Below are 6276 nucleotides of genomic sequence, written 5' to 3'. Positions count from 1 at the left end.
CCCCCCTCCCAATTATTATTGCTATTATTATTATTATTATTGCTATTATTATTATTATTATTATTATTATTATTATTATTATTATCATTGTTGCTATAATGCAGGGGTATTCAATTTTATTTCAAAGATGTCCAGTAAGAAGAAAATGTCACTAAATGCTCTGTTTTCGCTGTCCTTTCTCTTTTTTGAGCACGCCATTTGAAACCGATTTGATTGACTGAGTAGCATCACCTCCTTAAAACATTAAACAATAACCTTTTGTTTAAACTTTGTATCTTTATGTTTTAAACATTTAAAACATTTTTAATATCGTAGATAAATCCTTATGCTCCCGGCAAAACACTGACCGTCCACTTTGCCTCCTTATTACACTCACCCCTACTTTAGTGGGAACAATAGCCGCTTTCACACCAAGTGCTTTGCCGTAATTAGTTCCGGAACTTAGTGCCCGGCACTTATAACCCCAGGGCATTAAGTACCAATCGCGTTCACACCGGAGTACTTTTCCCTGAGGGAAGATTACGCAAATGAGCCGCTGACGTCACTTCGTCTTCTTCTGCTTTGGGTTTACTGGCAGGCCACAAACAACTTCACGGCGTATACTGCCACCCGGAGTCCCCGGCCGGAATGCCCCAGAGTTGGAGTCCCAGTAGAAGCTGCTGGGACTCCCAGCAGCTTCGACGAAAGCCTTCCGAGTAAATCGTCAGAACGCCGACACCTCCTCATCACTCCANCTTTGTTGCTTCTGTGTAGACTCTGTGCTCTTTCATTCCAGTAAAACTCCTCAGAAACCAGTATTTGACCAATAAACAAAACTTCAAAGTTTTGTCAATTGTTTTGTTTATTGGTCAAATACTGGTTTCTGAGGAGTTTTACTGGAATGAAAGAGCACAGAGTCTACACAGAAGCAACAAAGCAGCATACTGCATTAAACCTGACCTTCACAGAGAGGTTGAAGTTCATGTGGAAAGGAGGCTTCAGTAGTCTGTATGCACTCTGTTTAGTTTTGCTATCTTAAAATCAATATAGTAAATGTGAGGTAAAGTGTGTTGCCAATGTAACCGGTTAGAACTCAAAGTTGCGATGAGGTCTTAAAATGTATGGAAAGGGTCTTAAAAGGTATTAAATTTGACTTCAGGATTCCTGCATATACCCTGATTATAGAGAGGCGAAGTCCCTCCCTTTCCGGTGGACCTCCATGGGACCTTATTTCTGAAAAATTATTGAAGTCAATGGAGAGAGAAAAGTTATCTTTCGATCCCGTTTGAATTGTGCCACGAATTACACATATGATGTTTGTCAATTTAAAAGATAATTTTGCAAGTAAAAAAAAAAAATGTTTGCCGTAAAACTTTGAAGTAAGACTTTTTTTTGGCGAAACCGCTCAATGAACTACATCATGGTCTCGCACAACAAGTACACGTCACCAAGATGGCCGTCACTACTGTCTTCCCAAAACAAGGGATTGACTACCCTCTCTATCACCACAATGAAACACGTCCAGAAGAATGTCATGCAAAGCTGCTTGCCTTCCTTCCATTCTCCCTGAACTGCCTGATCTTTTTAAGGTTCAATGTTAACCATTTGTGCAGATATCATGAAGTTCAAAAGATCGCCGATGCTAATGTAGCGTTAGCATGTCATCCGGGCTTAAACGGTGTATTATAGAATGATCACACAGGTGTGACAGTACTCTTCAAATGGTTCACGAAATATGACTACTACTCTTACTGTTTAAAATGTTGGGTTACTTCATGTTACTTCATATTAAGGCTAATAAAAATGACAAGGCTAAGGCTGTAATGCTAACTAACGTGCTTGCTACTAGCTAGTTAGCTAACTTGATCCAGCCACTCCTGGTCCTTTCATCAGACGGGAAGTGAAAGAACGAGTAAGACCCATTGCTGGTATGATAACAACCTGGTACTAAGCACACAGGCATCTTGTTAAAGTTATCTTAGCTACCTCTTATATTTAGTGGAGGAAAACAATGATGACATTACTTTAGTCTTATATTTCAACAGTTTTACGACAAACTGTGACTTTTTTACATGGAAATGATTATTTAAGATTGAAAAACATATATGTAATTCGTGGCACAATTCAAACGGGATCGAAAGATAAGCTTTCTCTCTCTTTTCATTGACTTCAATACATAATTTTTCCGAAATAAGGTCCCATGGGGCGGAAGTAGAAGGGCGGGACTTCGCCTCTCTATGAAGGTACGAAATAAAGTTTTGTATTTCGCAGTAGCGGTAAAAAGTGGTTTCTTATCAAATGTAGAACTGTACAATGTAAACAATCGACTAAAACACAATAAGATAAAAATAGTAAGTAATACAATACAAAAATATATATAATAGCCGTCTGTGTGTGCCTAATCATTTGTTTGTGTACCTCACTTCCGTTTCGCTTCTCATGCACTGATTCGCTAAGCTGAACAGCCAATCAGAGTGATTTATTTTGCCAACAGCCTCCGCTGCCGATTCAATTTGGTCCATCGGCAGCGGAAGGTGTTGGCACGGCCGATAAGACACAACAGTCTGAGTAGGGCGACAGGACGCTCATCGACGGCCAGACATCTATCGGCGGCCAGACATCGGCTCGGTGTGTCAGGGCCTTAAAGTGAAGTATGATCTGAAGCTACAACACACTGTTTAGGCTAAGAGAGGCTGTCAACATTTAAAATGTCACTCATGACCTCGGCTTTTAATCATTTACAGGGGTTCGGGCATAAGTGATTTCCATTAAAAGTAGCCTAAATCTAAGCCTGGCGCGGTTTGGTATCATGGTGGTCTCAATAGTGATTGATGATACAGTAGGGCCTTGCGGCAATGTTGCCCGCAGTGTATTTTGTGTCTGTCTAGATTGTATTGATCTGTGATGTGATGGAAAGCTGCAGTTTTGCTTCTCTGTGAAGGCGGGACATCTTTGTTTAGGCACTACAGCAGCAATGAGGATCCGTAAGGTTTTATGACCTCGATTTGTTGTTTTGTAAAAATGTATTTTTAAATGCTTTCTTTCGAACTCTGCCATCATGTTGAAGAACTCTCCGGCCTCCATTCAGAGCAATTTGATGTTACCTAAAAAGGCAGCGAGATTAAATGCTCATCCATTTAGCTTTTTAGGGGAAAATGGATCATATTTTTGTGGAGTGCATTCTGACATCTTCATATATCAGCTTAATCATAGGGTTGTGGTGCACCCCAACTTTGTTTGTGTCTTTGTTAATGCCATGCACATGTGACCAATGACATGCTTGTACAGATGAGTGAGCGCCAGCCTCTCAGCTGTAGAGGCAGTGAGACGTCTGCTTACATTCAAGAACGTATTGTGGTGGGAGCATGCCAGACATTGTTTGGATGTTTTGCTGTTGGCTTTGGCATAAAGCAGTACTCCACATCTGAAATATAACCCCCTATGGAAGTGAATGTCATCTTTAAATGTTGAGTTATAGCTTCAATATACCTTTGACCCCCTGGCAATTCCTATTTTATTTGTCTTTACATATTGGCCCTCTACATCGGTCATGATGATTCTTATTTACGTTTAGTTTTGTCCTCTCATACAGTGGGATATGAGTTCATCCCCATAGAAGCACCTTCACTGCAGCAATATATTTTTGCAGGAATAGCTTGACTTGCTCCAGGCTAAACGCAGCTGGGCACCACATGCCTCATATCCTTGGTGCGTTCCATGAAGCGTTTAGAGACAAGATACTGCTTCCATCTTTGTTTCACTTCACTGGCTTCTCGTCTATTTGTGTCTCTTTTTCTTATCAAAAGATGTATATCATTCACGGTACCTACAGGCGGAACCCATCATCAGACACTGCATTTAAGTTCTTATTTAAAAGATCCATGCTGTGTAAAGTGGAGGCAGGCCTTGTTTGGATAGCAGCTGATGAATGCTGGAATGCTTATCATGTTGTCGTCAAGATCCAGCCACAGCAGCCCGAGCTACGCACGAGCGAGACACGATGTCATCTTGAGCTCAGAGGTTTGCACTACGCTGTGAGTCACGCTTTAAATCAACATTTCCCTCTACTGCTTTTACAGCTTCAGCTCACACACAAGCAACTCTTGTGAGAACAAAGGTGCCACTTTTCATATTTAGATGTAGATTCCTGCAGGAACCATCTAATTGATGTGTTTTCGTGTTGAATTATGGCACTTTTATGGTTCACAATCCAATTTAAATAGCTCATTAAAATGTTTTTTCATTTAAGTGCTTAAAATGAGAATATTTTGGTTTGTCTGGCTTATTAGGTTTGCTGTACAAAGTCCTCAGTATCGCCTGCACCATTTTTGAATGCCCTAGTTGTTGCATATACCTCAGCATTTTCCATTAGTCTTGTTGTTTTTCTTTCAGTTGAAGTTAAAGTAGCCATTTACATTTTTTTATGATTATTTCTACACTGTATTTTATATGGAACGCTACTATAATCACCAATTCCAGTTGACCACATGAAGAAAAGAAAATATTAAATCCAGTGGGTGAATACATTTGAACATTGTGGTAACCATCAGCCCAGTCACTGAAATATGGCTAGCGTTTCTTTCATAGCCAGGGCGCTGGTGACACAGGCGACAACAGTACGACTGGCTGTCTGTCAAAGTTTCCAGCATTCGCTTGTAGTCTACGGTGAGCACAGATCTGGTTGTGATTACTATAACGGAGACAGTAAATCATGACGCAACATGAGACTAATTTGTGGTAGGGAAAAAAAAACGACCCGGCCCTTTCTTTATGGAGCCACAGTTAACTACAAAAGACACACTAAGGCGCACGGAAGAAAGTTTCAGTGGCAGAAAATCTGGGAAAATGAGGAGCCATAAAGATGGCTAGAGAAATCGTTTATTGTTTTATTGCTCATTAAATAACGTACAGACAAATTAAGGGGTTCACCAACATTTAGTGTCTTAGTAGGGTTCTGGGCCACCACGGTCCACAAGAACAGCATCAATGCTCCTTGGCATAGATCCTAAAAGTCTGCTAGAGGGATGAACAGCGGGCTTTCAAAATATATTTTGTCATTTAATCTTTTGATGATGACGGAGAATGTGCTTTAGAGGGCTATTCCATGGCAACCCATACCTCAAATATATAACGAGATGTCGGGGCTATGGCCGCTATGAAGATGCCAATTCAGACCCTCAAGAAATATGATTGGTTAGTTGCTTGTGCTTTCTTTCGCAATTTACTGATGCTGCAAGAAAAAATATGAAAGTAGAACATAGACCCCTTGTGTCCTGTATGGAAGCATCTGTGTTTGTTTTGTTTCTCCACGTTCTTTTCTTTATGATGGTGTGTGTAACCCTGACTCATCACTTAACTAGATCACCTTAATCGCATAACAAACCACAGAAAAAAATTAAAAAGTGCAGAATGGGTAATTTATGTTTGTTATCTCACCTGTGTGGATGAGTTGACGCAGATCTAACTGCGTTTTAGTCAGAATTTTCCACTCTGGTTGGAGGCTTGGTGAGTCAGCATCAATAAAAAACTTTAGGGCAATCATGCCCTCTCAGAGCCAAAATCCAGCACTGCAAACATCAGGCAGATAGAGTAGGATTGCCTTGCATATCATTTTTCTTCTTTCTTTATTTGGAAACTTTTTTGGTTTTCTTATTTTTTTATTTACTGAAACACATTTGAGTTGTTGTAAAAGCACAACATGTTTAATATAGCCCAAAACAGCATCCTTAAAGAGAGGCTATAGCAGTATGAGATAACTAATAGGCATTCTAGAGACTCCTTAATTTTTCAAGTCTCCCATACAACAAAAACAATGTTTAGAAGTGCTCAGTCTGCCCCCTAATCGTTGGCTCTTGAGATGTTGTTGTCTCTATGGCTCTGCTTCTCAGTTTTAACTCCTTTGAATCTTCCTCTCCGGGTCAAATGATTCCCTGGCTTCACAGCAGTTCTGTGGTGGCTCCACTAATGGCGCTGTAATTTTGCATTTCTTTGAAGTGCTCCCCGACCGTTGTGTTACCTGAAGTCTGCGCTTCTCTGAGGTTTTGGGATGGGGCAGGGTAGCTACCCTCTGCAGCCTAATTAAATGTAATTGCTCCATTTTGTAGTGGTGCCCGTGTTTCGAGGGGAAGCCTTGTAATAAGGGAGATTGCGTGAAGGGTCCGAGGATCACAGACGCCAAAGAGGAGCCACAAGGAGACGATCGGAGACGCTTCCCCCTCTGTCGCCTCCTCTGTCCTGAGCAGACCTAGTCATTACCCCCTCCACTCTTCTCACTCCGGCTCTGTCTCTCCTTTCCTT

Source organism: Notothenia coriiceps, unplaced genomic scaffold, assembly GCF_000735185.1.
Source record: "Notothenia coriiceps isolate Sejong01 unplaced genomic scaffold, NC01 NC01_scaffold00024830, whole genome shotgun sequence".
NCBI lineage: Eukaryota > Metazoa > Chordata > Actinopteri > Perciformes > Nototheniidae > Notothenia > Notothenia coriiceps.
This window is presented reverse-complemented; position numbering follows the sequence as displayed.